General features: G+C 36.2%; 1 long non-coding RNA gene across 1 annotated transcript in view; it reads right to left on the bottom strand.

Annotated features, from left to right (window-relative positions):
• Window positions 1-3,389: 3,389 nt before the first annotated feature.
• The window catches only part of LOC109117662, a 34,182-nt gene continuing 25,951 nt past the window's right edge, over window positions 3,390-11,620 (bottom strand). The window contains exon 5 of the long non-coding RNA XR_002024968.2: window positions 3,390-3,522. This is a non-coding gene — a long non-coding RNA (uncharacterized LOC109117662). The remainder of the gene's footprint in view (window positions 3,523-11,620) is intronic.

The following is an 11,620-nucleotide window of genomic DNA, read 5'->3' as shown; positions in this document are numbered from 1 at the left end:
GTACTAGGAAATGTGGTTATCCACATGCAGAACAATGGATCTAGACTCATATCTCTCAACTTGAACTTCAATAAAATAAAAATGGATCATCAAAGATCTGAATGTTAAAAACAGAAACATTTAAACTGCTAACAAGGTAAATTAGGCAAAACTCTTGAAGGCATAAGTATAGGCAGGGAATTTCTGAACAAATCCCCAATTGTACAAGAAATAACATCAAGAATCAATAAATAGGATGGGCGTGGTAGCACACACCTGTAATCCCAGCACTCGGGAGGCTGAGGCAGTAGGATTGCTGTGAGTTCAAGATCAGCCTGGGCTACATAGTGAGTTCCAGGTCAGTCTCAACTACATAGTGAGACCCTGTCTCAAAAAAGATTCAATAAATGGGATTACATCAAATTTAAAACTTCTGCATGCCAAAGGAAACAACCAACAGAGTGAAGAGATAACCTACAGAATGGGGAAAAAATTGTGCTAGCTACTCCCCATATAGAGACCTAATATCTAGACTATAAAGAACACAAGCAAATTAGACCCCCAAAATAAAAGAACTAATTAAAGATGAGCTACTGAAATGAATAGACAGTTCTCAGATGAAGTTCAAAGGGCTAATAAATACAAGGAAAAATGTTCAGATCTCTAGCCACTAGACAAATACAAATTAAAACAGAATTGAGATGTCATCTTAGTCCAAAAAGAATGGCTATCACCAAGAAATGAAATAATAACAAATGTTAGAGAAGTTGCAGGGAAAAAAGGAACCCTTCTGCATTGTTAGTGGAAATGTAAGCTAGTATAACCATTATGAAAATCAGTACAGAGATTCTCCCAAAAGTAAAAGCATAAAATCCATTTGACCTAGGTGTTCCCCTTCAATGTATCTTCCCAAAAGAGTTAAAGATATCACACTACAGTGATACAAGCATACCCATGTTTATAGCATCTTATCCATAATAGCTAAATTTTGGAAGTGGGCTATATGTCCATCAACAGATGAATGAATAAGAAATATATGATATTTATGCACAATAGAGTACTACTCTGACATAAAAAGGATAAAGTTGAGTAATTTGTAGGAAAATGGATGCACCTTTCGATCATAATGCTAAATAAAACAAGGCATACACACAAAAGTTTAAATATCACATGGTTTCTCTTATATGAGAAAGCCAAAATATATAGAGAGAAATAAAAATAGATAATAAAAATGTGGAAATAGGTCTTTTGCAAAAGGGAAGGAAATCAAGAGATGAAGGTGGGAGGGAAGGGAAGTAAAGGGGATGAAAAAGAATTAAGATGTGTTATGTACATGTACCAACTCCCCATGATGAATGTAATCATTTTGTACTGCAAATATGTGCTATTAAAATATAAATATGAAAGAGAAAGAAATTGTACTGAATCTGTATGCCTCTTTGGAAAGTATTGTCCTCTTAATATTATTATGTCGTCCAATCTGTAAATGTGGGATATGTTTTCATTTACTTAGGTCTTCTTTAATTTCTTTCAACAATGCTTTGTAGTTTCCAGAGTGTAAGTTTGGCATTTATTTTGCTAAATTACTCAGTATTATATTCCTTTTGATGCTATTGTAGATAGAATTCCTTTTGTTTTTTATCAGTAATGTTTAAAAATACAGGTGATTTTTATATACTGATCTTAAATGCGGCAATTTTGGTTAACTATTAGTCCCAGTAATTCTTTTCTTTGTAGACTCCTTACCATTTTCTCCATACAAGATCAGGTCACATGTAGAAAAAGATAATTTTACTTGTTCTTATCCAATCTGAATACCTTTTATTTCATTTTTTTTACCTAATTCCCCCAGCCAGAACCTCCAGTACAATATTAAATAGAAACATTTTGTTCCTTATCTCAGGGGAAAGTTTTTAATCTTTTGCCATTAATATTAGCTATGGGGTTTCCATAAATGGTTTTTACAGTGTGAGGAAGTTCTCTTCTATTCCATGTTTATTGAGAAGTTTTCAAAAAGAAAAGAGTATTGAATTTTTTTCAAATGCTTTTTCTGAGTCTATTGAAGTGATCATTGATTTTATCCTTTATTCTGTTGATGTACTCAGCATGATTTTGAAGAACATATTGTAAGAACTATTGGAGAAGTCTTCTAGCTACACAGTAAAAAAGTTTCCTTACTTAACCAAAAGTACCCTCTACAAAACATGGTAAAAAGCTTTTTCCGAGTTCAGGAAAAGACATCACTAGAAGCAATCTAATTGGAAAGCTACTAGGAGCAATGACTGAGAGATACTTCAAGATACCCCTCTAGAAAAAAACTTTATCTTCATGACTTTATAATTCATTTTTCTATTTTAGGGAAGTTGCAAGAGGAAGATGCTCAAAAATCACCCAACTCCTTTGCTGTATGCATAGTAAGCTAAATTGGCCAAAAACACATGTCAGATGATCTTCTTTCTCCCAGAGAGGACAGATAAATATGGCTGGGTAGTAGTAGACATGAAATTTAAAAGATGTTGGAAGTAGATGTAGAAAGGAGAATATATGTGCGGTGTTTTTGTGGGAGAGAGAGAGAGAGAGAGAGAGAGAGAGAGAGAGAGAGAGCTATCCAATTCAATGTGATGTAGTCAGAGATGATTCTCTAAGAAAAAACACAAACAGAGGTTTGGACCTAGTGTCTTGAGTGAAAGAAAGGGAAAGAGACAATAAAGCATGCTAATTATATCACCACTTAGACATAGATGGTCTTGGTTTGGATCCCAAATCTGTCACTAAACATTTTGGGACCTTGAAAAAGTTATTTTACTTCCTCAATCTTTGGTTTTTTTCACCGATGTAGTAGACACAGAGTTGTTAAGAATAAATGAGATTGTGTTTTGTGTTTTAAAGCCTCCAGCGAAGTACCTAGCATGTAAATATAATTTCATAAAAATGGACATTTCCTCCCTGACTTAGAAAACAATGATACTAACAGGTCATTGGATGAATGAATGAGGAGTAGGAAGGTGATTTTACCCAATTTTCCAGATGAAAGATCATGGACACTGAAGAAAAATGCTTGAGTTCATGAGGAGTCAATTTAATTTCTTTCTTTCTCTCTCTCTCTCTCTCTCTTTTTTTTTTTTTTGGATTTTTGAGACAGGGTGTCACTACGTAGTTGAGATTGACCTGGAACTCACTATGTAGCCCAGGCTGGTCTCGAACTCACAGCAATCCTCCTGCCTCAGTCTCCCAAGTGCTGGGATTACAAGCTTGCGCCACCACGCCCGGCTTCAATTTAATTTCTTTACACAAGACAAAACAACAAAATCTATGAGTTTTTGTATCAGAGTGTTTTCTACTGCATGTCAAAAGAAACTTCTGCCATAATATGGCTTAAACAATAAAATATAATGATTTATCTTACATTGTAGGTCATCCAGTCATAGTACATACTGCAAGGTTAGTTTAGCATCTGGATAATCTCATGAAGGACGTATATTCTTTGGTACCTCTTCTCATCACCTATATCGTTCGCTCCATTCATCCTAGGGTCAGTTTCTTCTGTAATTGTTAAAAAAAAAAAGCTATTTGAGGCAATCATTATATGTGCACTAGTTCATATCACATGCCTCTTCTTCAAGTATAAAGTAAAATCCTTCTTTTCAGTATCATTAGAGTTCTCACTGGTCACTGTACATCCCTGAACTTATTAATAACAATTATTACTAGACTGTCATCCTCTGACTGGCTTAAGCCTAGGTGCCTAAACCAATTCCCACCGAATGAGGAAGAGGATTACCATAGATGAGTCACACTAATCAGGCCATGAAAATTAATCCAAGATGCTCAATATGCAGTTAATAGGGATTACAGAGAAAGCAGAAGAAATAGAAAGAAATTACCAATAAATAATGTAAATTAATTTCCCAAAATAGGACACAAGTCTCTAGATCGGAAGTAACAAAAGAAATACAGAGAGGACACATGAAGCAGCCATGAGATCCAGGACTCTAGTCAAGAAAAGTCCCTGAACGACAACTATTGCAGAGCAGCAGTTTTCAACCAGTAATTATTTCACCTCTGCACTGGTCTGCCAGTAACAATTGGTTATGTCTAGAGATGTTTTGGATGTCACCTATCACAATGTGTGTGTGTGTGTGTGTGTGTGCGTGCGCACGCGCGCGCAAATGCTTGCATGACATTATATCTAATGGATATATGAGGCTGAGGGTGCTGCTAACCATCTTAAAATGTTATGGGACAACACCTTGCAACAAAGAAGTATCTGACCTAAATGGCAGTGGTGGCAAGGTTAAGAAGCCTGTACAAGAGAGTCACAAATCCAGATTGAGGCATGAAAATAGACTGGAGAGAGAGAAGTAAGGAAATTTCTACAAAAAACTTTATTGTTATGGAGGATTTGAAGGAAATTAAGCAATACAATAAAGGTAAGTAACATAAGAAATACAGACAGATTTTAAATGTCAGGGTTCTTGGAATCTCTTGCGTTTTGTAGAGAATAATGTCATGACTTAGGTTTAGACGCCCCCGCAAGCCTATGCAGTCACAGGTGGGACTTTTTCAGAGGTGGCTGGATCTAGAGTGTGTGATGCTGGAATTGATTCATGGCGCAATGCAAAGATAAAGGGCACTAGGATTAAGGGTGTGAGTGCTGCCTGCCTTAAATAGTCTGGATAAGACAAAAGGGGCAGAAAAATGGTGTTAAGGTTTCTTGCTTTTGCTATCTTCTGCTTGCCATGAACTGGCTCTCCTAAGAGTGCCATGTGCCACCCTGTCTTGAAGCCAGTCAACTGTGGACCAAAACCTCTACAAAGTGGGAGCTAAATAAACTTTTCCCTTTTTAACCTTGGGTGAAGGGTACTTAGTCTCGGCAATGAGAGAAAAGTAACTAATACAAATAATATTTACATAGTCACAAAAATAAAATAATCTTTGCTAATTTTAACCTTTTGGAATTAAAGACAGCATGGATAACTTAATTAGCAACTTAACAATATAAAATTTAAAATACAGGTGAAAGAAGCTGGGAAGTAAAAGGGAAGGAGGAGAAATGAAGGAAAGGTGAAAGAGGATTAAAATCATCATATACAGTGAGGAGAGTACTATGTGTGATGAAACAAAAATGGAAGTGTACTCATATTAATGTTACAAGAGTGTCTCTTGTATTCGGGGATTCTTCCTGCAGATACTTCCCAAGCCTCTCACTCCGTTTTGACAAAATATTTTTCCTGGTGGTACTTGGGATTGAACCCAGGCCTTTTTAAATTATTTTTATTTTTTGTTTTTTGTTTTTCATTTTTGAGACAGGGTCTCACTATGTAGTTGAGACTAACCTGGAACTCACTATGTAGCCCAGGCTGGTCCCGAACTCAGAGATCCTCCTGCCTCAGCCTCCTGAGTGCTAGGATTACAGGTGTGCACCACCACACCAGGCTCTAATTATTTTTATTTTTAAGGCAAGATCTAAGTCACTGAGTTGCCCAAGGTAGGCTCTAACTTGTGGTCTTCCTTCCTCAGCCTCCCACAGTGCTGGGATTATAGGGGTGTGCCATCATGCCTGGCTTGGCAACACGTTTTGAGAACTAAACTGTAAGAACTAAACATTTTTAGGCAGAAGCTTGAAGAGCCAATACATACTCTACCACTCTGCTGTTTCTTCTGTAGTGCTTATACTGTCAGGCTGGGCCTCAGAAGAAGAATAATCATGACATGAAAAAGAGCGTCCAGGTAGTTAGCAATGAAAATGTATTAGGATGAAAAGCACTTAGTGATTTTAAGCTACTAAAGTTTTGGAGATTGCTTCTTACTACAACATAATCTAACCTATGCTGTGTACCAATAGAAAAAGTAAGTAAAATGTTGCAAAGTATATTAAGAGTGCAGAAAATAGTACAAATGGGGATGGTGAGTAAACTAAATTTTCATTTAGGAAAGCAGGAAATCGATAGATAATGTTTTAAATGAAAATAAATAAGCATTTCATTTTTACTCTGAGTTTCTCACATAAGAGAAATCGTGATATTTAAGCTTTATTTCATTTAACATAATTATCTCAAGGTGCACCAATTTTCCTACAAATGACTCGTTTCTCTTTCTTTATGGCAGAGTGGGATAAAAAAAGGAATTAAGATGTGTTATGTATGTGTACCAACTTCCCACAAGGAATATAAATATTATGTACTACACATATGTACTAATAAACTAAAATAGAAAAAAATAAATATGGAGTCATGTTGTTTAGAAAGTTATGAAACTATTACAAATCAAATAAAAATCTGCTAAAAGATTTTGTAAGGAACAACAAGCCTAGGATAGGAAAGGGTAGGACAAGATTTGTGCTTTCATCATAAATGTTTCCAGACTTCTTTTTCTGGTATTATGGATTGAATCTGTGGAGTGCTGAGCTATATTACTAGCCCTTTTATGATTTTTATTTTGAGCCAGGCCATCACTAAGTTGTCTTGTTAGGTGGCTTCAAACTTGCAATCTTCTTGCCTCAGTTTCCTGAGTAGATAAAATTAATAAATATGCACCAGTATGCCTGGCTCTTCCAGATTCTTTTCAATGGTGTAAAATAACATGCTTGGGCCCAGGGATTTAGCTCAGTAGTTCCACTGCCTGCCTTGCAAGCGCTCAAGGACCTAAGTTCGATTCCCGGTATGCCCCCACAAAAGATAATAATGTGCTTGTACTCCTTTGATAATTCTTGAAATTTTCCTTTTATTTAACTTTAGTTTACACAGCCTCTAAAAAATGATCACCGTGGATTCTGGTAACATGGTCATAGAATCCAACTGAAGTCTCCCTAAAAGGGAAATTGTGCTTTGGAGAATTCAGACCTTATAAACCAAATTCATTCCTAAAGAACACTTCACTTTCTCCACCTGATGGCCAAAACTTCAAAATTAAGATGAGCATAAAAAGATTTTATCATGTATCATTTAATAACTTTTCAGAGAGAAAAAAAATATATCCAAATTATTTCTGCTTAGCAAGTAATGTAATTTAAACCTGTTATAGAATGAATTATTTGAAGACCTGGTGTTACTTAATAGACTTTTCAAAAAGTTTGAGCTGCAAAGTTATCTCAAGTGGATTCTTTGCTACTGTTGGCTAAACCTTTTTTCAAAGCCTCTTCTATCAATTCTATGGTTTATACGTAGATCCCCCCCCCAGCCCCATGCTCTCATGGGAGGTGAAGCCTAGTCTGAGGAGGTGGGTCATGGGGGCATGGCCTGGAAGGGCCTATCTTCCTCCTCCCTTGATCACTTTCTCTGCTTCACTGTCATGCCATAAGCAAGCCTCCTCGGCCATTCCACCCTGCCTTGGAGCCAACAGACTATGGACTGAAATCTCTACAAACTGTGAGCCAAAATAAACCTTTCCACCTTACAGTTGTGTGTGTGTTGGGTATTGTGTCGCAGTAACTATAAAGTAACTGAAACAATCACTATCAAATTCTTCGTAAAATTCATCTCTTACCTGGCCTCCAAATGGCCCCAGTCATATTGCATACTCTCTAAAACGTAGCTCCCAGTCTGTACAAATGATAAGCTCATCCAGGCAGGTCATATTTAAGAAAATGTCTAGCACTTTCAGCATCAGCCCTGTTATGATATTATGTGAAACAGAAACCACATGCCAATGTATTTATATTCTATCCAAGCCAATAAGTAAATTATTTTTTTAATTTTGTAACATATTTTGTGAGCATGTTCATTGTGGATATTTGGCACATGTGCCTGACACATCTTAACTCCTTTTTATGTCCCCTTTCCCTAGTCCCCTTCTCTCCTCCCTCCATCTCTTGGTCTTCTTCCAATTTGCGAAACATCTATCTGCCTGTTTCCTCTTATCTGCTTTTATTTTGCTCTTTACTCTTTTTAACTCTCTTTGAGTTTATTGGTACATTTTAGGTATACAGTACAATTACATTCATCATTGGGATCTTGTAGTACCCTTACATGACCGGTCTTGGTTCTCATTTTTTCCCTTTACCCCTGCCCTCCCTTCACCCCCTTCTCCCTTCCCTATTTACAAAAACTTTGTTTCCATTTTTTCATTTTCTCATATTCTTTCCTTTCCCTTATTCCCTTTTCCCCACCCTTCCCACTTTCCCTACACCTTTATCCCTTTTCTTCCTATTTCACATTGTCAATTATATCATTAGGATCTTATGTACCATTATAGGTTTTCATACTATTTTGCTCTTTACTTTTTCATACTTTGGATTTCTCATATGAGATAAACCATATGGTACTGAAGCTTATGTGTCTGATTATTTCACTTAACATGTTTTCAAGGTGCATGCATTTCTTAAAAATGACTCAAATCTACCTGTCTTTATAGCTGAGTACTATCCCATTGTATATAAATATCATATTTTCTTTACCCATTTATCTGTTGATGGACATGTAGGGGGCTTCCAAGATTTAGCTAGTAAGAATTGTGTTGCTATAAACATTGATATGCTATAACATAATGCCTTTCACTCTTTTGGGAAGATACCTAGTAAAGAAATGACTGGGTTAAATGGAATTAAATTTTTGATACAACTTCATCTGCTAAAGAGCTCATATATTTGTTCCTGGGTTGTATAAAAGGAAAGATTCCCCACATAAAATGTGAAGCTTCGTCTCAGAATTTTTTCACTCTTATATAAGACTATCACAATAGAACTGCTGGTCCTGGTACTCATTCAGCTCCAGAAAGGAATCACTGTTCAAAAGTAAGTTGTTGGATATGGTACTAAGTGTACAAATGGTAGTTCTCAGTCTAACTTGGCAACAGTGACCCAACCAGTGAAGCTCTAAATTAAATTTGAAATTAAAAGTGAAGCTATCAGAAGGGAGACACAGATACAAACTTCTGGATATTTAAAACATCTATGTCCAGATGTAAGAACAGCTCAGCTCTTGAACTGAGGATCATATCAAGGCAAAGTGCAAAGAACAGTTGCAGGCCCAAGAACATGATCACAAAATTAAACTTTTAAAGTCTTCCTGAAAGAGTCTGTCTGTCTTTGATTGACTTAGACTTTATGTTTAACCTGTCACCAAAGAACACTTTTAATAACAGTATACTTTTACCATTTGAACCTTATTTACACTTTGAGAAGAAAAGGTCTAAAGGAGAAGAAGTAGGAAGGTAGGGGAAAGGAAAGAAGGGAAAAGAAAAAATATGAAAAAAATAAAAAATGGAAAGACTTTGTAAATAGGGAAGGGTGGAGGGTGTAAAGGGAGGGCAGGGAAATGGGGAAAAACTAAGAATCAACATTCATCATGTAAAGGTACGAGATCCCAGTGATGAACTTAACTGTACTGTATACCTAAAATGTACCAATAAACTTAATGGAAAAAATACAGCATACTTTTGGAAAATATGACATACAACAGTTAAGAAGATCAAAATCTCATGGAGAATGAGCACTTCCATCCCTCCTCAAGGACTGGGTATCAGATAAATCACATATATATAAATCTCAAAGTGCAAATATTGGGCTCAGGATGCAGCTCAGTGATAGAATGTTTGCATAGCATACACGAGGCCCTGGATTCAATCCCCAGTACTAAAAAAAAGGCACAAATGCTGTTGGGACATACTCTGATAATTTGCATTTCAAATATATTATATGGGAATCAATATATTGTATTGTCAGGTCATACCAAGAGTTGCTGTACTGGAGTTTGATGCCAAGCTAGCGAGTTCAGATTAAATCAAAATCATATCCAGATGCTACAATTTCCCCCACAGAGCATCTACAGAAGGAAGCTTCAACATATTCAAGAAGAAAAAAACAAAGAGATTTCAATTCTTCGTAATACCATTCATGATTTGGAGCAGTGCCGTTCTATTGGCAAAGATTCTCATCTTAAACAGACGATTTTAAGTTAACAGTAAATTCATTAATTACTATTTACTTTTTTATGTTTGACGTGAGGTATTTGTTTCTTGCTCTTTGTTTTTTTTATTATTTACTTTTTAAAAAACAATTGAGGGCCAGGGATTTAGCTCAGTGGTTCTGCTGCCTGCTTTGCAAGCGCAAGGTCCTAAGTTTGATCCCCAGTACCAAAAAAAAAAAAAGCAATTAAAAAATTTGCTTCCATTTTCTACCTAAGCATACCACCTAAATAGCCTAAATAATAAATAAATTAGACAGCTTTTAAAAAAAAGAGTTGCTGTATACTGTCAAGTATACAATTAATTCTATAAAAATGAAAACTCCCTGGTGTCATAAACACACCCTAAATTAATATTAGATTTTATTAGCAGCAATTCCACTTGTCATCTTAGACTTTAGTCTTTTATTTAATTACTTGAATATTCCAAGTCTATTTTAAAACCCTTTTTACAGAGTTTTAACAAATACCCCTTTCCTGCTTTACTGAATTTACCTACAGAAATCAGAGGCATTTTTAAATTATTCAATTAATTTTATCTACACTTTCCAAAAATAGAAATTAGTTCCCTCTTTCTATATATTGCAGTGGTTTCCACACTTTAATGTGAAAGAAATACCTGAAACAAACTTAAATGTAGATTCTTGCAGCCTGACTTTAAGAGATTCTGCTTCTGCAGATGGAGAGATTGACCCAGGACGTGCATTTTAACCTGCACCCCTCAGTGACCCCGCTGTAAGTCAGCCAAGAACCAAACTTTTAGAAACTCTACTGAGAAGGAGCATTCCCTTAATAAACATTTAATGAGGGCTGGGGATTTAGTTCAGTGGTTCTGCTGCCTGCCTTGCAAGCACAAGGACCTGAGTTCAATCCTGAGTACCAAAAAAAAAAAAAAAAAATTTAATGAGCATTACATTTGCCAGGCATTATGCTAGGTGCTATGAATACAACAGTTAAAAGACACAGTGAATGTAAAATTTTTAGAAATCATTGTATCCCAGGTATGATATAGCTTGCATACGCAGTAGAAATTCAATAAATATCTGTTGAATGAACAGAGAAATGAATAAGTTCATGATTGAGTGATGAAGTCAGACAAGAAAATACAACATAATGTGATTAATACTGTTTAGAGATACTTCTAGAGGAAGGGGAGGATGAGACCAACATCTAAAGGGATTCTATTTTGTATCAGGCACTGTGTGCACTTTCCACTAGATCACATAGGAGGAAAAGTAGTTAACCCAACTTAGGGACAGCAAAGAGTGTTTCTAGGGGAGGAGCGGCATGCACTAATTCCCAGAGGACAAGGAGGGGGTGTGTTGTGTGTGTGGATGCGTGCATTGGATGTTGGGGAAATGTAGAATTTTAGGAATGAACCAAGCAGAGAAACATGAACAAGGACAGAATACACTCACAAACAATACACATATAGAAAATTGAAATGGAAGCCTAAAAACATAGCAAGTGGTAACAACAATGCTGTACAATTCAAAGCAATGAAACTGGGAAGCCCTGCCAATTCAGATGTCATTTGAAGATCAATAGGAAGAGCTCTGCCCCCAAAAACATCTTCCTGACAGCCTATCAATGATGTCTGAAAGTATGCCACTGGGAATTCATTACTTTGAGTCATTGACAAATTGCTTCATTAAAAAACAAATATTGCTGGGGATTTAGCTCAGTGGTTGCGCCACCTGCCTCACAAGCTCAAGGACCCAAGTTCGATCCCTGATACA

This window comes from Fukomys damarensis, unplaced genomic scaffold (assembly GCF_012274545.1).
Source record: "Fukomys damarensis isolate Sample0158 unplaced genomic scaffold, DMR_v1.0_HiC HiC_scaffold_39, whole genome shotgun sequence".
Taxonomy (NCBI): Eukaryota; Metazoa; Chordata; class Mammalia; order Rodentia; family Bathyergidae; genus Fukomys; species Fukomys damarensis.
The sequence above is the reverse complement of the archived record's forward strand: the minus strand, read 5'-3'. Positions and strand labels throughout refer to the sequence as shown.